Source organism: Myxine glutinosa, chromosome 11 (genome assembly GCF_964187855.1).
Source record: "Myxine glutinosa chromosome 11, kmMyxGlut1.1, whole genome shotgun sequence".
NCBI lineage: Eukaryota > Metazoa > Chordata > Myxini > Myxiniformes > Myxinidae > Myxine > Myxine glutinosa.
The window spans coordinates 26,314,547-26,340,988 of NC_136271.1; the positions used below are offsets into that span (position 1 = coordinate 26,314,547).

General features: G+C 32.5%; 1 protein-coding gene across 2 annotated transcripts in view; it reads right to left on the reverse strand.

The window, feature by feature from the left end:
- The window catches only part of LTA4H (leukotriene A4 hydrolase), a 231,831-nt gene that overhangs the window by 59,069 nt on the left and 146,320 nt on the right, over positions 1-26,442 (reverse strand). The window lies entirely within an intron of this gene.

The window sequence follows — 26,442 nt, forward strand, 5'->3', positions numbered from 1 at the left end:
CTTGGTGACCTGAAGCAGATCAGCAAACGCTGCATTCAGTTACAATGTGTAACCTTGTGTTCGACATTACAAGTGGGGTGTTATCGATTATATTGGCGTGCACAAGAAGGTTGTGGTCATGACTTAGCAAGCACAAAATGCCTTGCGAGATACAGTCATTTCACATGCCTTTTCTAACAAGCGACCAAAAATAAAATTAAAATTATTGGTAAATGCATGTCCGAGAAAAATTATTGGCAAATTACAATTTTGTGTTGGGGAAAAAAAATCTGGCAAATTGCTGACAGTTTCTACACGTTTTAATTCAACAAGTAATAAATACTCTTTTCTGAACCATTTCCTCCCATTGCCATCCTTTTCTGTCCATCTCCAAAATAGAGTACTTAGCATAGAAAAAAAATATATGCAGAGTTTGCTGAAAAAATAAGAAAAGACATAAAATGTCATAGCTCCTGCAGTGGTTTCAGTAATTTTGCTGTACGGAGTCAAAGACTATCAGTTGGCCATCTTTGATCGGATGACAAAACAAAATCTTCTGCATATGTATACCCATGTATTGTCTTTGTGTAAAGTTTGAAGAAAATCAGTCCATGCATGTCCAAGAAATGGAGGGGGACACGTTTAAGTAACAAAATGGGTGCCAGTCAGCCATCTTGGATCGGATCTCCAAAAAAAAAGATGTACATATGTAACACAAGTAGGTGTTAGTGGGACACGTTTAAGTAACAAAATGGGCGCCAGTCAGCCATCTTGGATCTGATCTCAAAAAAAAAAAGATGTACTTATGCAACACAAGTAGGTGTTAGGCAGTTAGGGGGACACGTTTAAGCAACAAAAAATAAATGGAGGGTGACATGTTTAAGCAACAAAAAATAAATGGAAGGGGACACGTTTAAGTAACAAAAAAGAAATGGAGGGGGACACGTTTAAGTAACAAAATGGGCACCAGTTAGCCATCTTGGATCTGATCTCCAAAAAAAAGAAAGAAGAGGTACATATGTAACCCGTAATTCATTATCTGTCTGCCAAATTTGAACAAGATCGGTAAACCTTGATCTTTTCTAACCCCGCTAATTCACCCGATAAACCTTTTTGAAATTCCAACTTCTTTCCTGGAAGTCCTTGCAGTGTCCATATATTTTATACCTCTCCCACCTCCCCCCCAGCCCTCTCCCTCCCTCAGTTCTCTCGATGTCCCTGCTCTCAAATGTTGTGTTTGTGTCCTTCCGCCTCACTCCCCATCTTGTCTACCGCTCCCCTTATTTTGTGTTTTGTGTGTCGGTTTGACTTTTTGTGTGATTAATTTTAGCTCTTTCACGAGCCTCGATCTTGTATACAACAAAAAAAAAAAAAAAAAAAATGCATGTCCGAGAAAAGGTTGACGACGTGTTCAACATCAGGTTTTTACAATTAAAATGGCCGCCAGTCGGCCATCTTTGATCGCATCGTGAAACAAAATGATGTGCATATGTATACCATCGTGTATTGTCTTTGTGCCAAGTATGAACAAAATCGGTCCATACATCTCCGAGATAAGATTGCGGACGCAAAGACAAGATCATAATGTGCAAATATAATTTCTAATCTTCTCCTCACAATAAAATATGCAACTGTAAAGCACCCTCAAAATGCAAAACCAATCCACGTCTGCTTTGCACTCAAAATCTAAATAGAAAGGCTACAAGTTTATAAAGGCTGTGATGACTGATTCCCTTGGGTGTTCGCTATAGACATGTTTGACTGCAAGCACGCATGCACACGCACACACACTTTGTGGCAGCAGATGATATGCTGCTATATCACATTCTAACAAGTTCCAAAGATGATATCAAAGATGGTCACAGCTTCAGGTGGGTCTACGCAGATATTTAATTATTTATAAAGCAATGGTAAAGCTTTACAATCCTCACAGATTTTGTGAATGGTGGTGATGGGAATGTGAATTGATTTTTCTTTGCAGTGATGCAGTGATGTTATGGTTTTCATAGTTTTCATTACAAGCCAACATCCCAATGTATTTAAATAGGTGTTATTGGAGCAGTCATCTATGATTTTACAATTACCGTAACTGAGTGCTAAGGGTTCTTTGCAATAAGACGATGGTGGTGAAACATCAAACATCAAAATGGTCGTGAAATTATTCAAAACAAGTACAGATACATTCAAAGTACACCGCCCCCATGCCAAATAATTAAACATCCTGCAACGCGGCATTGCCGGGGCGCCTCCGGCGCCCGGCAATACCGCAGTGCAGCTCATAGAGGCTGCATTGGGAGGGAGAGGTGTACACTAATTGATTGATTAATCACATAATTAAAATCAATGAAAGATTATCACAAAATATTTTCTTAATCAATTGGCTAATACCATAACAAAACCACTAGTGCTTCATCCGAAGATGTATCTTTTAGAAATTTAATTAAATAAGTCATTAATAAAAAATTAAATAATTAATTGATTAATCAATAAATAATTAATCGATTAATCAATAAATAATTAATCGATTAATTGATTAATCAATAAATCAAAAATATCCCCGATAGCCACATCACTTGGTCACTGTCATGTCAAATATTAGCTTCCGAGCTCAAAAGGTGCCTGAGATATTGGCCAAATGAGAACGAAAATATAATAAATGATTAATAATGAAAAGGAATAAATAATAATCATTAAAAGATCAAATTATTTATCAATTCGGTCACAGAACACATAAACCACCACCATTTCATCAGAATCTGTAACTTAAAAAAAAAAATTTTTTTAGTCATTCATCGAATAATTAAATAATTAATCGATTAATTGATTAATTGATTAATTAATAAATCAAAAATAGCCTTTGCAGCCAAATCACCTGGTCATTGGCATGTCCAAATATCAGCTTCCTAACTCAAAAGGTGCCTGAGTTAATGGTCAGACGAGAAAGGAAATTTGATTAATTAAATAAGTACTTAATTAATCGCTAATAAGTAAATAACTCCTCAATTAATTGATTAATCAAAAAACAAAAAATACTGTTTTTGACAAAGGACTTGCTCACTATTGTGCCGAAATTTCAGCTTCCTAGCTCAAAGGATGGCTGAGATATCGCCCGGACAAACAAACAAACAAGAAAGAAAACAAACAAACAAACAAGAAAACAAGTAAAGATACATTCAAAGTACACCGCCCCCCTTCTAAATAATTAAATATCTTACAGCGCGGCATTGCCCGGGCGCCCGAGGCGCCCGGCAATACCGCAGTGCAGCTCATTGAGGCTGCATTGGGAGGGAGAGGTGTACACTAATTGATTGATTAATTATATAATTAAAATCAATAAAAGATTATCACAAAATATTTTCATAATCAATTGGCTAATCGCATAACTAAACCACTAGTGCTTCATCCGAAGATGTATCTTTTAGAAATTTAATTAAATAAATAATTAATAAAAAATTAAATAATTAATTGATTAATCAATAAATAATTAATTGATTAAATGATTAATCAATAAATCAAAAATATCCTTGATAGCCACATCACTTGGTCACTGTCATGTCCAAATATTAGCTTCCCAGCTCAAAAGGTACCTGAGATATTCGCCAAATAAGAAAGAAAATAAATAAATAATTAATGATGAAAATAAATAAATAATAATCATAAAAAAATTAAATTATTAATCAATTCGGTCACAGAACACAAAAACCACCACCATTTCATCAGAATCTGTAACTGAATTTATTGTACACCGCTCCTTTCCTATGCCATCTCCAGGCATTGCAAATCGTCATTGACGGGCACCAAAGGGGGCTCGGCAGTGACGCACGCTGAAAGAGAGTACTCAGTTTTCACTCTGGTTTCTTTCTTGTTTGTTGTACACCGCTCCTTTCCTATGCCATCTCCAGGCATTGCAAATCGTCATTGCCGGGCACCAAAGGGGGCTCGGCAGTGACGCACGCTGAAAGAGAGTACTCAGTTTTCACTCTGGTTTCTTGTTTGTTGTACACCGCTCCTTTCCTATGCCATCTCCAGGCATTGCAAATCGTCATTGCCGGGCACCAAAGGGGGCTCGGCAGTGACGCACGCTGAAAGAGAGTACTCAGTTTTCACTCTGGTTTCTTGTTTTCTTTCTTGGTTGTCCGGACGATATCTCAGCCATCCTTTGAGCTAGGAAGCTGAAATTTCGGCACAGTAGTGAGCAAGTCCTTTGTCAAATACGGTATTTTTTGTTTTTTGAATAATCAATTAATTGAGGAGTTATTTAATTATTAGCGTTTAATTAAGTACTTATTTAATTAATTAAATTTCATTTATCTTCTGACCATTATTAACTCAGGCACCTTTTGAGTTAGGAAGCTGATATTTGGACATGCCAATGACCAGGTGATTTGGCTGCAAAGGATATTTTTGATTTATTAATTAATCAATTAATCGATTAATTATTTAATTATTCGATTAATGACAAAAAAATTTTTTTTTTTAAGTTACAGATTCTGATGAAATAGTGGTAGTTTATGTGTTCTCTGACCAAATTGATTAATAATTTAATTTTTTTATGATTATTATTTATTTATTTTCATTATTAATCATTTATTTATTTTCTTTCTCATTTGGCCAATATCTCAGGCACCTTTTGAGCTGGGAAGCTAATATTTGGACATGAGTGACCAAGTGATGTGGCTATCAAGGATATTTTTGATTTATTGATTAATCATTTCATCTATTAAGTATTTATTGATTAATCGATTAATTATTTATTGAGTAATCAATTAATTATTTAATTTTTTATAAATGACTTATTTAATTAAATTTCTAAAAGATACATCTTCGGATGAAGCACTACTGGTTTAGTTATGCGATTAGCCAATTGATTATGAAAATATTTTGTGATAATCTTTTATTGATTTTAATTATACAATTAATCAATCAATTAGTGTACACCTCTCCCTCCCAATGCAGCCTCAATGAGCTGCACTGCGGTATTGCCGGGCGCCGGAGGCGCCCCGGCAATGCCGCGCTGCAGCATATTTAATTATTTGGCATGGGGCGGTGTACTTTGAATGTATGTGTACTTGTTTGTTTTCTTTCTTGTTTGTTTTCTTTCTTGGTTGTCCGGACGATATCTCAGCCATCCTTTGAGCTAGGAAGCTGAAATTTCGGCACAGTCGTGAGCAAGTCCTTTGTCAAATACGGTATTTTTTGTTTTTTGAATAATCAATTAATTGAGGAGTTATTTAATTATTAGCGTTTAATTAAGTACTTATTTAATTAATTAAATTTCATTTCTCTTCTGACCATTATTAACTCAGGCACCTTTTGAGTTAGGAAGCTGATATTTGGACATGCCAATGACCAGGTGATTTGGCTGCAAAGGATATTTTTGATTTATTGTACACCGCTCCTTTCCTATGCCATCTCCAGGCATTGCAAATCGTCATTGCCGGGCACCAAAGGGGGCTCGGCAGTGACGCACGCTGAAAGAGAGTACTCAGTTTTCACTCTGGTTTCTTGTTTGTTTGTTTTCTTTCTTGTTTGTTTTCTTTCTTGGTTGTCCGGACGATATCTCAGCCATCCTTTGAGCTAGGAAGCTGAAATTTCGGCACAGTCGTGAGCAAGTCCTTTGTCAAATACGGTATTTTTTGTTTTTTGAATAATCAATTAATTGAGGAGTTATTTAATTATTAGCGTTTAATTAAGTACTTATTTAATTAATTAAATTTCATTTCTCTTCTGACCATTATTAACTCAGGCACCTTTTGAGTTAGGAAGCTGATATTTGGACATGCCAATGACCAGGTGATTTGGCTGCAAAGGATATTTTTGATTTATTAATTAATCAATTAATCGATTAATTATTTAATTATTCGATTAATGACCCAAAAAAATTTTTTTTTTAAGTTACAGATTCTGATGAAATAGTGGTAGTTTATGTGTTCTCTGACCAAATTGATTAATAATTTAATTTTTTTATGATTATTATTTATTTATTTTCATTATTAATCATTTATTTATTTTCTTTCTCATTTGGCCAATATCTCAGGCACCTTTTGAGCTGGGAAGCTAATATTTGGACATAAGTGACCAAGTGATGTGGCTATCAAGGATATTTTTGATTTATTGATTAATCATTTCATCTATTAATTATTTATTGATTAATCGATTAATTATTTATTGAGTAATCAATTAATTATTTAATTTTTTATAAATGACTTATTTAATTAAATTTCTAAAAGATACATCTTCGGATGAAGCACTAGTGGTTTAGTTATGCGATTAGCCAATTGATTATGAAAATATTTTGTGATAATCTTTTATTGATTTTAATTATACAATTAATCAATCAATTAGTGTACACCTCTCCCTCCCAATGCAGCCTTAATGAGCTGCACTGCGGTATTGCCGGGCGCCGGAGGCGCCCCGGCAATGCCGCGCTGCAGCATATTTAATTATTTGGCATGGGGCGGTGTACTTTGAATGTATGTGTACTTGTTAATTAATCAATTAATCGATTAATTATTTAATTATTCGATTAATGACCCAAAAAAATTTTTTTTTTAAGTTACAGATTCTGATGAAATAGTGGTAGTTTATGTGTTCTCTGACCAAATTGATTAATAATTTAATTTTTTTATGATTATTATTTATTTATTTTCATTATTAATCATTTATTTATTTTCTTTCTCATTTGGCCAATATCTCAGGCACCTTTTGAGCTGGGAAGCTAATATTTGGACATAAGTGACCAAGTGATGTGGCTATCAAGGATATTTTTGATTTATTGATTAATCATTTCATCTATTAATTATTTATTGATTAATCGATTAATTATTTATTGAGTAATCAATTAATTATTTAATTTTTTATAAATGACTTATTTAATTAAATTTCTAAAAGATACATCTTCGGATGAAGCACTAGTGGTTTAGTTATGCGATTAGCCAATTGATTATGAAAATATTTTGTGATAATCTTTTATTGATTTTAATTATACAATTAATCAATCAATTAGTGTACACCTCTCCCTCCCAATGCAGCCTTAATGAGCTGCACTGCGGTATTGCCGGGCGCCGGAGGCGCCCCGGCAATGCCGCGCTGCAGCATATTTAATTATTTGGCATGGGGCGGTGTACTTTGAATGTATGTGTACTTGTTGTACACCGCTCCTTTCCTATGCCACCTCCAGGCATTGCAAATCGTCATTGCCGGGCACCGAAGGGGGCTCGGCAGTGACGCACGCTGAAAGAGAGTACTCAGTTTTCACTCTGGTTTCTTGTTTGTTTTCTTGTTTGTTTTCTTGGTTGTCCGGACGATATCTCAGCCATCCTTTGAGCTTGGAAGCTGAAATTTCGGCACAGTAGTGAGCAAGTCCTTTGTCAAATACGGTATTTTTTGTTTTTTGAATAATCAATTAATTGAGGAGTTATTTAATTATTAGCGTTTAATTAAGTACTTATTTAATTAATTAAATTTCATTTATCTTCTGACCATTATTAACTCAGGCACCTTTTGAGTTAGGAAGCTGATATTTGGACATGCCAATGACCAGGTGATTTGGCTGCAAAGGATATTTTTGATTTATTAATTAATCAATTAATCGATTAATTATTTAATTATTCGATTAATGACAAAAATTTTTTTTTTTTTTAAGTTACAGATTCTGATGAAATAGTGGTAGTTTATGTGTTCTCTGACCAAATTGATTAATAATTTAATTTTTTTATGATTATTATTTATTTATTTTCATTATTAATCATTTATTTATTTTCTTTCTCATTTGGCCAATATCTCAGGCACCTTTTGAGCTGGGAAGCTAATATTTGGACATGAGTGACCAAGTGATGTGGCTATCAAGGATATTTTTGATTTATTGATTAATCATTTCATCTATTAAGTATTTATTGATTAATCGATTAATTATTTATTGAGTAATCAATTAATTATTTAATTTTATATAAATGACTTATTTAATTAAATTTCTAAAAGATACATCTTCGGATGAAGCACTACTGGTTTAGTTATGCGATTAGCCAATTGATTATGAAAATATTTTGTGATAATCTTTTATTGATTTTAATTATACAATTAATCAATCAATTAGTGTACACCTCTCCCTCCCAATGCAGCCTCAATGAGCTGCACTGCGGTATTGCCGGGCGCCGGAGGCGCCCCGGCAATGCCGCGCTGCAGCATATTTAATTATTTGGCATGGGGCGGTGTACTTTGAATGTATGTGTACTTGTTTGTTTTCTTGTTTGTTTGTCCGGGCGATATCTCAGCCATCCTTTGAGCTAGGAAGCTGAAATTTCGGCACAGTAGTGAGCAAGTCCTTTGTCAAATACGGTATTTTTTGTTTTTTGAATAATCAATTAATTGAGGAGTTATTTAATTATTAGCGTTTAATTAAGTACTTATTTAATTAATTAAATTTCATTTCTCTTCTGACCATTATTAACTCAGGCACCTTTTGAGTTAGGAAGCTGATATTTGGACATGCCAATGACCAGGTGATTTGGCTGCAAAGGATATTTTTGATTTATTAATTAATCAATTAATCGATTAATTATTTAATTATTCAATTAATGACAAAAAATTTTTTTTTTTAAGTTACAGATTCTGATGAAATAGTGGTAGTTTATGTGTTCTCTCACCAAATTGGTTAATAATTTAATTTTTTTATGATTATTATTTATTTATTTTCATTATTAATCATTTATTTATTTTCTTTCTCATTTGGCCAATATCTCAGGCACCTTTTGAGCTGGGAAGCTAATATTTGGACATGAGTGACCAAGTGATGTGGCTATCAAGGATATTTTTTATTTATTGATTAATCATTTCATCTATTAAGTATTTATTGATTAATCGATTAATTATTTATTGAGTAATCAATTAATTATTTAATTTTTTATAAATGACTTATTTAATTAAATTTCTAAAAGATACATCTTTGGATGAAGCACTACTGGTTTAGTTATGCGATTAGCCAATTGATTATGAAAATATTTTGTGATAATCTTTTATTGATTTTAATTATACAATTAATCAATCAATTAGTGTACACCTCTCCCTCCCAATGCAGCCTCAATGAGCTGCACTGCGGCATTGCCGGGCGCCGGAGGCGCCCCGGCAATGCCGCGCTGCAGCATATTTAATTATTTGGCATGGGGCGGTGTACTTTGAATGTATGTGTACTTGTTTTTATTTTTTTTAGTAATTAATCGAATAATTAAATAATTAATCGATACATTGATTAATTGATTAATCAATAAATCAAAAATATCCTTGATAGCCACATCACTTGGTCACTCCTGTCCAAATATTAGCTTCTGAGCTCAAAAGGTGCCTGAGATATTGGCCAAATGAGAAAGAAGCCAAATAAATGATTAATAATGAAAATAAATAAATAATAATCATAAAAAAATTAAATTATTAATCAATTCGGTCAGAGAACACATAAACCACCACCATTTCATCAGAATCTGTAACTTAAAAAAAAATAAAAAAATAGGTCATTAATCAAATAATTAATCAATTGATTAATTAATAAATCAAAAATATCCTTAGCAGCCAAATCACCTGGTCATTGGCATGTCCAAATATCAGCTTCCTAACTCAAAAGGTGCCTGAGTTAATGGTCAGAAGAGAAAGGAAATTAGATTAATTAAATAAGTACTTAATTAATCGCTAATAATTAAATAACTCCTCAATTTATTGATTAATCAAAAAAAAAAATACCGTTTTTGACAAAGGACTTGCTCACTATTGTGCCGAAATTGCAGCTTCCTAGCTCAAAGGATGGTTGAGATATCGCCCGGACAACCAAACAAACAAGATAGCAAGAAAACAAGAAACCAAGAAAACAAACAAACAAGTACACATACATTCAAAGTACACCGCCCCATGCCAAATAATTAAATATGCTGCAGCGCGGCATTGCCGGGGCGCCTCCGGCGCCCGGCAATACCGCAGTGCAGCTCATTGAGGCTGCATTGGGAGGGAGAGGTGTACACTAATTGATTGATTGTTGTATAATTAAAATCAATAAAAGATTATCACAAAATATTTTCATAATCAATTGGCTAATCGCATAACTAAACCACTTGTGCTTCATCCGAAGATGTATCTTTTAGAAATTTAAAAAAATAAGTCATTTATAAAAAATTAAATAATTAATTGATTACTCAATAAATAATTAATAGATGAAATGATTAATCAATAAATCAAAAATATCCTTGACAAGTACACATACATTCAAAGTATGATTGCAGCGCCAAATGCGCCAAATATGATTGCAAAAAAAAGCCCCATGCCAAATAATTAAATATACAAAATATTTTCATAATCAATTGGCTAATCGCATAACTAAACCACTTGTGCTTCATCCGAAGATGTATCTTTAAGAAATTTAATTAAATAAGTCATTTATAAAAAAATAAATAATTAATTGATTACTCAATAAATAATTAATAGATGAAATGATTAATCAATAAATCAAAAATATCCTTGACAAGTACACATACATTCAAAGTATGATTGCAGCGCCAAATGCGCCAAATATGATTGAAAAAAAAAGCCCCATGCCAAATAATTAAATATGCTGCAGCGCGGCATTGCCGGGGTGCCTTCGGTGCCCGGCAATACCGCAGTGCAGCTCATGGAGGCTGCATTAGGAGGGAGAGTTGTACACTAATTGATTGATTGTTGTATAATTAAAATCAATAAAAGATTATCACAAAATATTTTCATAATCAACTGGCTCATCGCATAACTAAACTACTAGTGCTTCATCCAAAGATGTATCTTTTAGAAATTTAATTAAATAAGTCATTTATAAAAAATTAAATAATTAATTGATTACTCAATAAATAATTAATCGATTAATCAATAAATACTTAATAGATGAAATGATTAATCAATAAATAAAAAATATCCTTGATAGCCACATCACTTGGTCACTCATGTCCAAATATTAGCTTCCCAGCTCAAAAGGTGCCTGAGATATTGGCCAAATGAGAAAGAAAATAAATAAATGTTTAATAATGAAAATAAATAAATAATAATCATAAAAAAATTAAATTATTAATCAATTTGGTCAGAGAACACATAAAGTACCACTATTTCATCAGAATCTGTAACTTTAAAAAAAAAAATTTTTTTGTCATTAATCAAATAATTAAATAATTAATCGATTAATTGATTAATTAATAAATCAAAAATATCCTTTGCAGCCAAATCACCTGGTCATTGGCATGTCCAAATATCAGCTTCCTAACTCAAAAGGTGCCAGAGTTAATAATGGTCAGCAGAGAAATGAAATTTAATTAATTAAATAAGTACTTAATTAAACGCTAATAATTAAATAACTCCTCAATTAATTGATTATTCAAAAAACAAAAAATACCGTATTTGACAAAGGACATGCTCACTACTGTGCTGAAATTTCAGCTTCCTAGCTCAAAGGATGGCTGAGATATCGCCCGGACAACCAAGAAAGAAAACAAACAAGTACACATACATTCAAAGTACACCGCCCCATGCCAAATAATTAAATATGCTGCAGCGCGGCATTGCCGGGGCGCCTCCGGCGCCCGGCAATACCGCAGTGCAGCTCATTGAGGCTGCATTGGGAGGGAGAGGTGTACACTAATTGATTGATTAATTGTATAATTAAAATCAATAAAAGATTATCACAAAATATTTTCATAATCAATTGGCTAATCGCATAACTAAACCAGTAGTGCTTCATCCGAAGATGTATCTTTTAGAAATTTAATTAAATAAGTCATTTATAAAAAATTAAATAATTAATTGATTACTCAATAAATAATTAATCGATTAATCAATAAATACTTAATAGATGAAATGATTAATCAATAAATCAAAAATATCCTTGATAGCCACATCACTTGGTCACTCATGTCCAAATATTAGCTTCCCAGCTCAAAACGTGCCTGAGATATTGGCCAAATGAGAAAGAAAATAAATAAATGATTAATAATGAAAATAAATAAATAATAATCATAAAAAAATTAAATTATTAATCAATTTGGTCAGAGAACACATAAACTACCACTATTTCATCAGAATCTGTAACTTTAAAAAAAAATTTTTTTTTGTCATTAATCGAATAATTAAATAATTAATCGATTAATTGATTAATTAATAAATCAAAAATATCCTTTGCAGCCAAATCACCTGGTCATTGGCATGTCCAAATATCAGCTTCCTAACTCAAAAGGTGCCTGAGTTAATAATGGTCAGAAGAGAAATGAAATTTAATTAATTAAATAAGTACTTAATTAAACGCTAATAATTAAATAACTCCTCAATTAATTGATTATTCAAAAAACAAAAAATACCGTATTTGACAAAGGACTTGCTCACTACTGTGCCGAAATTTAAGCTTCCTAGCTCAAAGGATGGCTGAGATATCGTCCGGACAACCAAGAAAGAAAACAAACAAGTACACATACATTCAAAGTACACCGCCCCATGCCAAATAATTAAATATGCCGCAGTGCAGCTCATTGAGGCTGCATTGGGAGGGAGAGGTGTACACTAATTGATTGATTAATTGTATAATTAAAATCAATAAAAGATTATTGTACACCGCTCCTTTCCTATGCCATCTCCAGGCATTACAAATCGTCATTGACGGGCACCAAAGGGGGCTCGGCAGTGACGCACGCTGAAAGAGAGTACTCAGTTTTCACTCTGGTTTCTTTCTTGTTTGTTTGTTTTCTTGTTTGTTTGTCCGGGCGATATCTCAGCCATCCTTTGAGCTAGGAAGCTGAAATTTCGGCACAGTAGTGAGCAAGTCCTTTGTCAAATACGGTATTTTTTGTTTTTTGAATAATCAATTAATTGAGGAGTTATTTAATTATTAGCGTTTAATTAAGTACTTATTTAATTAATTAAATTTCATTTCTCTTCTGACCATTATTAACTCAGGCACCTTTTGAGTTAGGAAGCTGATATTTGGACATGCCAATGACCAGGTGATTTGGCTGCAAAGGATATTTTTGATTTATTAATTAATCAATTAATCGATTAATTATTTAATTATTCGATTAATGACAAAAAAATTTTTTTTTTTAAAGTTACAGATTCTGATGAAATAGTGGTAGTTTATGTGTTCTCTGACCAAATTGATTAATAATTTAATTTTTTTATGATTATTATTTATTTATTTTCATTATTAATCATTTATTTATTTTCTTTCTCATTTGGCCAATATCTCAGGCACCTTTTGAGCTGGGAAGCTAATATTTGGACATGAGTGACCAAGTGATGTGGCTATCAAGGATATTTTTGATTTATTGATTAATCATTTCATCTATTAATTATTTATTGATTAATCGATTAATTATTTATTGAGTAATCAATTAATTATTTGATTTTTTATAAATGACTTATTTAATTAAATTTCTAAAAGATACATCTTCGGATGAAGCACTAGTGGTTTAGTTATGCGATTAGCCAATTGATTATGAAAATATTTTGTGATAATCTTTTATTGATTTTAATTATACAATTAATCAATCAATTAGTGTACACCTCTCCCTCCCAATGCAGCCTCAATGAGCTGCACTGCGGTATTGCCGGGCGCCAGAGGCGCCCCGGCAATGCCGCGCTGCAGCATATTTAATTATTTGGCATGGGGCGGTGTACTTTGAATGTATTTGTACTTGTCACAAAATATTTTCATAATCAATTGGCTAATCGCATAACTAAACCAGTAGTGCTTCATCCAAAGATGTATCTTTTAGAAATTTAATTAAATAAGTCATTTATAAAAAATTAAATAATTAATTGATTACTCAATAAATAATTAATCGATTAATCAATAAATACTTAATAGATGAAATGATTAATCAATAAATAAAAAATATCCTTGATAGCCACATCACTTGGTCACTCATGTCCAAATATTAGCTTCCCAGCTCAAAAGGTGCCTGAGATATTGGCCAAATGAGAAAGAAAATAAATAAATGATTAATAATGAAAATAAATAAATAATAATCATAAAAAAATTAAATTATTAACCAATTTGGTGAGAGAACACATAAACTACCACTATTTCATCAGAATCTGTAACTTAAAAAAAAAATTTTTTTGTCATTAATCGAATAATTAAATAATTAATCGATTAATTGATTAATTAATAAATCAAAAATATCCTTTGCAGCCAAATCACCTGGTCATTGGCATGTCCAAATATCAGCTTCCTAACTCAAAAGGTGCCTGAGTTAATAATGGTCAGAAGAGAAATGAAATTTAATTAATTAAATAAGTACTTAATTAAACGCTAATAATTAAATAACTCCTCAATTAATTGATTATTCAAAAAACAAAAAATACCGTATTTGACAAAGGACTTGCTCACTACTGTGCCGAAATTTCAGCTTCCTAGCTCAAAGGATGGCTGAGATATCGCCCGGACAAACAAACAAGAAAACAAACAAACAAGAAAGAAACCAGAGTGAAAACTGAGTACTCTCTTTCAGCGTGCGTCACTGCCGAGCCCCCTTTGGTGCCCGTCAATGACGATTTGCAATGCCTGGAGATGGCATAGGAAAGGAGCGGTGTACAACAAACAAACAAGAAAACAAGTACACATACATTCAAAGTACACCGCCCCATGCCAAATAATTAAATATGCTGCAGCGCGGCATTGCCGGGGCGCCTCCGGCGCCCGGCAATACCGCAGTGCAGCTCATTGAGGCTGCATTGGGAGGGAGAGGTGTACACTAATTGATTGATTAATTGTATAATTAAAATCAATAAAAGATTATCACAAAATATTTTCATAATCAATTGGCTAATCGCATAACTAAACCAGTAGTGCTTCATCCGAAGATGTATCTTTTAGAAATTTAATTAAATAAGTCATTTATAAAAAATTAAATAATTAATTGATTACTCAATAAATAATTAATCGATTAATCAATAAATACTTAATAGATGAAATGATTAATCAATAAATCAAAAATATCCTTGATAGCCACATCACTTGGTCACTCATGTCCAAATATTAGCTTCCCAGCTCAAAAGGTGCCTGAGATATTGGCCAAATGAGAAAGAAAATAAATAAATGATTAATAATGAAAATAAATAAATAATAATCATAAAAAAATTAAATTATTAATCAATTTGGTCAGAGAACACATAAACTACCACTATTTCATCAGAATCTGTAACTTAAAAAAAAAAATTTTTTTTGTCATTAATCGAATAATTAAATAATTAATCGATTAATTGATTAATTAATAAATCAAAAATATCCTTTGCAGCCAAATCACCTGGTCATTGGCATGTCCAAATATCAGCTTCCTAACTCAAAAGGTGCCTGAGTTAATAATGGTCAGAAGATAAATGAAATTTAATTAATTAAATAAGTACTTAATTAAACGCTAATAATTAAATAACTCCTCAATTAATTGATTATTCAAAAAACAAAAAATACCGTATTTGACAAAGGACTTGCTCACTACTGTGCCGAAATTTCAGCTTCCTAGCTCAAAGGATGGCTGAGATATCGTCCGGACAACCAAGAAAGAAAGAAAACAAGAAAACAACCAGAGTGAAAACTGAGTACTCTCTTTCAGCGTGCGTCACTGCCGAGCCCCCTTCGGTGCCCAGCAATGACGATTTGCAATGCCTGGAGATGGCATAGGAAAGGTGCGGTGTACAACAAGTACACATACATTCAAAGTACACCGCCCCATGCCAAATAATTAAATATGCTGCAGCGCGGCATTGCCGGGGCGCCTCAGGCGCCCGGCAATACCGCAGTGCAGCTCATTGAGACTGCATTGGGAGGGAGACGTGTACACTAATTGATTGATTAATTGTATAATTAAAATCAATAAAAGATTATCACAAAATATTTTCATAATCAATTGGCTAATCGCATAACTAAACCACTAGTGCTTCATCCGAAGATGTATCTTTTAGAAATTTAATTAAATAAGTCATTTATAAAAAATTAAATAATTAATTGATTACTCAATAAATAATTAATCGATTAATCAATAAATAATTAATAGATGAAATGATTAATCAATAAATCAAAAATATCCTTGATAGCCACATCACTTGGTCACTCATGTCCAAATATTAGCTTCCCAGCTCAAAAGGTGCCTGAGATATTGGCCAAATGAGAAAGAAAATAAATAAATGATTAATAATGAAAATAAATAAATAATAATCATAAAAAAATTAAATTATTAATCAATTTGGTCAGAGAACACATAAACTACCACTATTTCATCAGAATCTGTAACTTTAAAAAAAAAAATTTTTTTGTCATTAATCGAATAATTAAATAATTAATCGATTAATTGATTAATTAATAAATCAAAAATATCCTTTGCAGCCAAATCACCTGGTCATTGGCATGTCCAAATATCAGCTTCCTAACTCAAAAGGTGCCTGAGTTAATAATGGTCAGAAGAGAAATGAAATTTAATTAATTAAATAAGTACTTAATTAAACGCTAATAATTAAATAACTCCTCAATTAATTGATTATTCAAAAAACAAAAAATACCGTATTTGACAAAGGACTTGCTCACTACTGTGCCGAAATTTCAGCTTCCTAGCTCAAAGGATGGCTGAGATATCGCCCGGACAACCAAGAAAACAAACAACCAGAGTGAAAACTGAGTACTCTCTTTCAGCGTGCGTCACTGCCGAGCCCCCTTTGGTGCCCGGCAATGACGATTTGCAATGCCTGGAGATGGCATAGGAAAGGAGCGGTGTACAACAAGTACACATACATTCAAAGTACACCGCCCCATGCCAAATAATTAAATATGCTGCAGCGCGGCATTGCCGGGGCGCCTCCGGCGCCCGGCAATACCGCAGTGCAGCTCATTGAGGCTGCATTGGGAGGGAGAGGTGTACACTAATTGATTGATTAATTGTATAATTAAAATCAATAAAAGACAAGTACACATACATTCAAAGTACACCGCCCCATGCCAAATAATTAAATATGCTGCAGCGCGGCATTGCCGGGGCGCCTCCGGCGCCCGGCAATACCGCAGTGCAGCTCATTGAGGCTGCATTGGGAGGGAGAGGTGTACACTAATTGATTGATTAATTGTATAATTAAAATCAATAAAAGATTATCACAAAATATTTTCATAATCAATTGGCTAATCGCATAACTAAACCAGTAGTGCTTCATCCGAAGATGTATCTTTTAGAAATTTAATTAAATAAGTCATTTATAAAAAATTAAATAATTAATTGATTACTCAATAAATAATTAATCGATTAATCAATAAATACTTAATAGATGAAATGATTAATCAATAAATCAAAAATATCCTTGATAGCCACATCACTTGGTCACTCATGTCCAAATATTAGCTTCCCAGCTCAAAAGGTGCCTGAGATATTGGCCAAATGAGAAAGAAAATAAATAAATGATTAATAATGAAAATAAATAAATAATAATCATAAAAAAATTAAATTATTAATCAATTTGGTCAGAGAACACATAAACTACCACTATTTCATCAGAATCTGTAACTTAAAAAAAAAAAATTTTTTTGTCATTAATCGAATAATTAAATAATTAATCGATTAATTGATTAATTAATAAATCAAAAATATCCTTTGCAGCCAAATCACCTGGTCATTGGCATGTCCAAATATCAGCTTCCTAACTCAAAAGGTGCCTGAGTTAATAATGGTCAGAAGATAAATGAAATTTAATTAATTAAATAAGTACTTAATTAAACGCTAATAATTAAATAACTCCTCAATTAATTGATTATTCAAAAAACAAAAAATACCGTATTTGACAAAGGACTTGCTCACTACTGTGCCGAAATTTCAGCTTCCTAGCTCAAAGGATGGCTGAGATATCGTCCGGACAACCAAGAAAGAAAACAAACAAGTACAGATACATTCAAAGTACACCGCCCCATGCCAAATAATTAAATATGCTGCAGCGCGGCATTGCCGGGGCGCCGTTAGGCGCCCGGCAATACCGCAGTGCAGCTCATTGAGGCTGCATTGGGAGGGAGAGGTGTACACTAATTGATTGATTAATTGTATAATTAAAATCAATAAAAGATTATCACAAAATATTTTCATAATCAATTGGCTAATCGCATAACTAAACCACCAGTGCTTCATCCGAAGATGTATCTTTTAGAAATTTAATTAAATAAGTCATTTATAAAATTTTTTAATAATTAATTGATTACTCAATAAATAATTAATCGATTAATCAATAAATAATTAATAGATGAAATGATTAATCAATAAATCAAAAATATCCTTGATAGCCACATCACTTGGTCACTCATGTCCAAATATTAGCTTCCCAGCTCAAAAGGTGCCTGAGATATTGGCCAAATGAGAAAGAAAATAAATAAATGATTAATAATGAAAATAAATAAATAATAATCATTAAAAAATTAAATTATTAATCAATTCGGCCACAGAACACATAAACCACCACCATTTCATCAGAATCTGTAACTTTAAAAAAAAAAATTGTTATCATTAACCGAATAATTAAATAATTAATCGATTAATTGATTAATTAATAAATCAAAAATAGCCTTTGCAGCCAAATCACCTGGTCATTGGCATGTCCAAATATCAGCTTCCTAACTCAAAAGGTGCCTGAATTAATGGTCAGAAGAGAAAGGAAATTTGATTAAATAAATAAGTACTTAATTAATCGCTAATAATTAAATAACTCCTCAATTAATTGATGAATCAAAAAACAAAAAATACCGTTTTTGACAAAGGACTTGGTCACTATTGTGCCAAAAGTTCAGCTTCCTAGCTCAAAGGATGGCTGAGATATCGCCCGGACAACCAAGAAAACAAGAAAGAAAACAAACAAGAAACCAGAGTGAAAACTGAGTACTCTCTTTCAGCGTGCGTCACTGCCGAGCCCCATTTGGTGCCCGGCAATGACGATTTGCAATGCCTGGAGATGGCATAGGAAAGGAGCGGTGTACAACAAACAAACAAGAAACCAGAGTGAAAACTGAGTACTCTCTTTCAGCGTGCGTCACTGCCGAGCCCCCTTTGGTGCCCGGCAATGACGATTTGCAATGCCTGGAGATGGCATAGGAAAGGAGCGGTGTACAATTATCACAAAATATTTTCATAATCAATTGGCTAATCGCATAACTAAACCAGTAGTGCTTCATCCGAAGATGTATCTTTTAGAAATTTAATTAAATAAGTCATTTATAAAAAATTAAATAATTAATTGATTACTCAATAAATAATTAATCGATTAATCAATAAATACTTAATAGATGAAATGATTAATCAATAAATCAAAAATATCCTTGATAGCCACATCACTTGGTCACTCATGTCCAAATATTAGCTTCCCAGCTCAAACGGTGCCTGAGATATTGGCCAAATGAGAAAGAAAATAAATAAATGATTAATAATGAAAATAAATAAATAATAATCATAAAAAAATTAAATTATTAATCAATTTGGTCAGAGAACACATAAACTACCACTATTTCATCAGAATCTGTAACTTAAAAAAAAAATTTTTTTTTGTCATTAATCGAATAATTAAATAATTAATCGATTAATTGATTAATTAATAAATCAAAAATATCCTTTGCAGCCAAATCACCTGGTCATTGGCATGTCCAAATATCAGCTTCCTAACTCAAAAGGTGCCTGAGTTAATAATGGTCAGAAGATAAATGAAATTTAATTAATTAAATAAGTACTTAATTAAACGCTAATAATTAAATAACTCCTCAATTAATTGATTATTCAAAAAACAAAAAATACCGTATTTGACAAAGGACTTGCTCACTACTGTGCCGAAATTTCAGCTTCCTAGCTCAAAGGATGGCTGAGATATCGTCCGGACAACCAAGAAAGAAAACAAACAAACAAGAAAACAAACAAGTACACATACATTCAAAGTACACCGCCCCATGCCAAATAATTAAATATGCTGCAGCGCGGCATTGCCGGGGCGCCTCAGGCGCCCGGCAATACCGCAGTGCAGCTCATTGAGGCTGCATTGGGAGGGAGATGTGTACACTAATTGATTGATTAATTGTATAATTAAAATCAATAAAAGATTATCACAAAATATTTTCATAATCAATTGGCTAATCGCATAACTAAACCACTAGTGCTTCATCCGAAGATGTATCTTTTAGAAATTTAATTAAATAAGTCATTTATAAAAAATTAAATAATTAATTGATTACTCAATAAATAATTAATCGATTAATCAATAAATAATTAATAGATGAAATGATTAATCAATAAATCAAAAATATCCTTGATAGCCACATCACTTGGTCACTCATGTCCAAATATTAGCTTCCCAGCTCAAAAGGTGCCTGAGATATTGGCCAAATGAGAAAGAAAATAAATAAATGATTAATAATGAAAATAAATAAATAATAATCATAAAAAAATTAAATTATTAATCAATTTGGTCAGAGAACACATAAACTACCACTATTTCATCAGAATCTGTAACTTTAAAAAAAAAAATTTTTTTGTCATTAATCGAATAATTAAATAATTAATCGATTAATTGATTAATTAATAAATCAAAAATATCCTTTGCAGCCAAATCACCTGGTCATTGGCATGTCCAAATATCAGCTTCCTAACTCAAAAGGTGCCTGAGTTAATAATGGTCAGAAGATAAATGAAATTTAATTAATTAAATAAGTACTTAATTAAACGCTAATAATTAAATAACTCCTCAATTAATTGATTAATCAAAAAACAAAAAATACCGTATTTGACAAAGGACTTGCTCACTACTGTGCCGAAATTTCAGCTTCCTAGCTCAAAGGATGGCTGAGATATCGTCCGGACAACCAAGAAAACAAACAAGAAAACAAACAAGAAACCAGAGTGAAAACTGAGTACTCTCTTTCAGCGTGCGTCACTGCCGAGCCCCCTTCGGTGCCCGGCAATGACGATTTGCAATGCCTGGAGGTGGCATAGGAAAGGAGCGGTGTACAACAAGTACAAATACATTCAAAGTACACCGCCCCATGCCAAATAATTAAATATGCTGCAGCGCGGCATTGCCGGGGCGCCTCTGGCGCCCGGCAATACCGCAGTGCAGCTCATTGAGGCTGCATTGGGAGGGAGAGGTGTACACTAATTGATTGATTAATTGTATAATTAAAATCAATAAAAGATTATCACAAAATATTTTCATAATCAATTGGCTAATCGCATAACTAAACCACTAGTGCTTCATCCGAAGATGTATCTTTTAGAAATTTAATTAAATAAGTCATTTATAAAAAATTAAATAATTAATTGATTACTCAATAAATAATTAATCGATTAATCAATAAATAATTAATAGATGAAATGATTAATCAATAAATCAAAAATATCCTTGATAGCCACATCACTTGGTCACTCATGTCCAAATATTAGCTTCCCAGCTCAAAAGGTGCCTGAGATATTGGCCAAATGAGAAAGAAAATAAATAAATGATTAATAATGAAAATAAATAAATAATAATCATAAAAAAATTAAATTATTAATCAATTTGGTCAGAGAACACATAAACTACCACTATTTCATCAGAATCTGTAACTTTAAAAAAAAAAATTTTTTTGTCATTAATCGAATAATTAAATAATTAATCGATTAATTGATTAATTAATAAATCAAAAATATCCTTTGCAGCCAAATCACCTGGTCATTGGCATGTCCAAATATCAGCTTCCTAACTCAAAAGGTGCCTGAGTTAATAATGGTCAGAAGAGAAATGAAATTTAATTAATTAAATAAGTACTTAATTAAACGCTAATAATTAAATAACTCCTCAATTAATTGATTATTCAAAAAACAAAAAATACCGTATTTGACAAAGGACTTGCTCACTACTGTGCCGAAATTTCAGCTTCCTAGCTCAAAGGATGGCTGAGATATCGCCCGGACAACCAAGAAAACAAGAAAGAAAACAAACAAGTACAAATACATTCAAAGTACACCGCCCCATGCCAAATAATTAAATATGCTGCAGCGCGGCATTGCCGGGGCGCCTCTGGCGCCCGGCAATACCGCAGTGCAGCTCATTGAGGCTGCATTGGGAGGGAGAGGTGTACACTAATTGATTGATTAATTGTATAATTAAAATCAATAAAAGATTATCACAAAATATTTTCATAATCAATTGGCTAATCGCATAACTAAACCACTAGTGCTTCATCCGAAGATGTATCTTTTAGAAATTTAATTAAATAAGTCATTTATAAAAAATTAAATAATTAATTGATTACTCAATAAATAATTAATCGATTAATCAATAAATAATTAATAGATGAAATGATTAATCAATAAATCAAAAATATCCTTGATAGCCACATCACTTGGTCACTCATGTCCAAATATTAGCTTCCCAGCTCAAAAGGTGCCTGAGATATTGGCCAAATGAGAAAGAAAATAAATAAATGATTAATAATGAAAATAAATAAATAATAATCATAAAAAAATTAAATTATTAATCAATTTGGTCAGAGAACACATAAACTACCACTATTTCATCAGAATCTGTAACTTTAAAAAAAAAATTTTTTTTGTCATTAATCGAATAATTAAATAATTAATCGATTAATTGATTAATTAATAAATCAAAAATATCCTTTGCAGCCAAATCACCTGGTCATTGGCATGTCCAAATATCAGCTTCCTAACTCAAAAGGTGCCTGAGTTAATAATGGTCAGAAGAGAAATGAAATTTAATTAATTAAATAAGTACTTAATTAAATGCTAATAATTAAATAACTCCTCAATTAATTGATTATTCAAAAAACAAAAAATACCGTATTTGACAAAGGACTTGCTCACTACTGTGCCGAAATTTCAGCTTCCTAGCTCAAAGGATGGCTGAGATATCGCCCGGACAACCAAGAAAACAAGAAAGAAAACAAACAAGAAAACAAACAAGAAACCAGAGTGAAAACTGAGTACTCTCTTTCAGCGTGCGTCACTGCCGAGCCCCCTTCGGTGCCCGGCAATGACGATTTGCAATGCCTGGAGGTGGCATAGGAAAGGAGCGGTGTACAACAAGAAAACAAACAAGAAACCAGAGTGAAAACTGAGTACTCTCTTTCAGCGTGCGTCACTGCCGAGCCCCCTTCGGTGCCCGGCAATGACGATTTGCAATGCCTGGAGATGGCATAGGAAAGGAGCGGTGTACAACAAGTACACATACATTCAAAGTACACCGCCCCATGCCAAATAATTAAATATGCTGCAGCGCGGCATTGCCGGGGCGCCTCCGGCGCCCGGCAATACCGCAGTGCAGCTCATTAAGGCTGCATTGGGAGGGAGAGGTGTACACTAATTGATTGATTAATTGTATAATTAAAATCAATAAAAGATTATCACAAAATATTTTCATAATCAATTGGCTAATCGCATAACTAAACCACTAGTGCTTCATCCGAAGATGTATCTTTTAGAAATTTAATTAAATAAGTCATTTATAAAAAATTAAATAATTAATTGATTACTCAATAAATAATTAATCGATTAATCAATAAATAATTAATAGATGAAATGATTAATCAATAAATCAAAAATATCCTTGATAGCCACATCACTTGGTCACTTATGTCCAAATATTAGCTTCCCAGCTCAAAAGGTGCCTGAGATATTGGCCAAATGAGAAAGAAAATAAATAAATGATTAATAATGAAAATAAATAAATAATAATCATAAAAAAATTAAATTGGTAATCAATTTGGTCAGAGAACACATAAACTACCACTATTTCATCAGAATCTGTAACTTAAAAAAAAATTTTTTTTGGGTCATTAATCGAATAATTAAATAATTAATCGATTAATTGATTAATTAATAAATCAAAAATATCCTTTGCAGCCAAATCACCTGGTCATTGGCATGTCCAAATATCAGCTTCCTAACTCAAAAGGTGCCTGAGTTAATAATGGTCAGAAGAGAAATGAAATTTAATTAATTAAATAAGTACTTAATTAAACGCTAATAATTAAATAACTCCTCAATTAATTGATTATTCAAAAAACAAAAAATACCGTATTTGACAAAGGACTTGCTCACTACTGTGCCGAAATTTCAGCTTCCTAGCTCAAAGGATGGCTGAGATATCGTCCGGACAACCAAGAAAACAAACAAACAAGAAACCAGAGTGAAAACTGAGTACTCTCTTTCAGCGTGCGTCACTGCCGAGCCCCCTTTGGTGCCCGGCAATGACGATTTGCAATGCCTGGAGATGGCATAGGAAAGGAGCGGTGTACAACAAGTACACATACATTCAAAGTACACCGCCCCATGCCAAATAATTAAATATGCTGCAGCGCGGCATTGCCGGGGCGCCTCCGGCGCCCGGCAATACCGCAGTGCAGCTCATTGAGGCTGCATTGGGAGGGAGAGGTGTACACTAATTGATTGATTAATTGTATAATTAAAATCAATAAAAGATTATCACAAAATATTTTCATAATCAATTGGCTAATCGCATAACTAAACCAGTAGTGCTTCATCCAAAGATGTATCTTTTAGAAATTTAATTAAATAAGTCATTTATAAAAAATTAAATAATTAATTGATTACTCAATAAATAATTAATCGATTAATCAATAAATACTTAATAGATGAAATGATTAATCAATAAATCAAAAATATCCTTGATAGCCACATCACTTGGTCACTCATGTCCAAATATTAGCTTCCCAGCTCAAAAGGTGCCTGAGATATTGGCCAAATGAGAAAGAAAATAAATAAATGATTAATAATGAAAATAAATAAATAATAATCATAAAAAAATTAAATTATTAACCAATTTGGTGAGAGAACACATAAACTACCACTATTTCATCAGAATCTGTAACTTAAAAAAAAAAATTTTTTGTCATTAATCGAATAATTAAATAATTAATCGATTAATTGATTAATTAATAAATCAAAAATATCCTTTGCAGCCAAATCACCTGGTCATTGGCATGTCCAAATATCAGCTTCCTAACTCAAAAGGTGCCTGAGTTAATAATGGTCAGAAGAGAAATGAAATTTAATTAATTAAATAAGTACTTAATTAAACGCTAATAATTAAATAACTCCTCAATTAATTGATTATTCAAAAAACAAAAAATACCGTATTTGACAAAGGACTTGCTCACTACTGTGCCGAAATTTCAGCTTCCTAGCTCAAAGGATGGCTGAGATATCGCCCGGACAAACAAACAAGAAAACAAACAAACAAGAAAGAAACCAGAGTGAAAACTGAGTACTCTCTTTCAGCGTGCGTCACTGCCGAGCCCCCTTTGGTGCCCGTCAATGACGATTTGCAATGCCTGGAGATGGCATAGGAAAGGAGCGGTGTACAACAAGTACACATACATTCAAAGTACACCGCCCCATGCCAAATAATTAAATATGCTGCAGCGCGGCATTGCCGGGGCGCCTCCGGCGCCCGGCAATACCGCAGTGCAGCTCATTGAGGCTGCATTGGGAGGGAGAGGTGTACACTAATTGATTGATTAATTGTATAATTAAAATCAATAAAAGATTATCACAAAATATTTTCATAATCAATTGGCTAATCGCATAACTAAACCAGTAGTGCTTCATCCGAAGATGTATCTTTTAGAAATTTAATTAAATAAGTCATTTATAAAAAATTAAATAATTAATTGATTACTCAATAAATAATTAATCGATTAATCAATAAATACTTAATAGATGAAATGATTAATCAATAAATCAAAAATATCCTTGATAGCCACATCACTTGGTCACTCATGTCCAAATATTAGCTTCCCAGCTCAAAAGGTGCCTGAGATATTGGCCAAATGAGAAAGAAAATAAATAAATGATTAATAATGAAAATAAATAAATAATAATCATAAAAAAATTAAATTATTAATCAATTTGGTCAGAGAACACATAAACTACCACTATTTCATCAGAATCTGTAACTTAAAAAAAAAAATTTTTTTTGTCATTAATCGAATAATTAAATAATTAATCGATTAATTGATTAATTAATAAATCAAAAATATCCTTTGCAGCCAAATCACCTGGTCATTGGCATGTCCAAATATCAGCTTCCTAACTCAAAAGGTGCCTGAGTTAATAATGGTCAGAAGATAAATGAAATTTAATTAATTAAATAAGTACTTAATTAAACGCTAATAATTAAATAACTCCTCAATTAATTGATTATTCAAAAAACAAAAAATACCGTATTTGACAAAGGACTTGCTCACTACTGTGCCGAAATTTCAGCTTCCTAGCTCAAAGGATGGCTGAGATATCGTCCGGACAACCAAGAAAGAAAACAAACAAACAAGAAAACAAACAAACAAACAAGAAACCAGAGTGAAAACTGAGTACTCTCTTTCAGCGTGCGTCACTGCCGAGCCCCCTTTGGTGCCCGGCAATGACGATTTGCAATGCCTGGAGATGGCATAGGAAA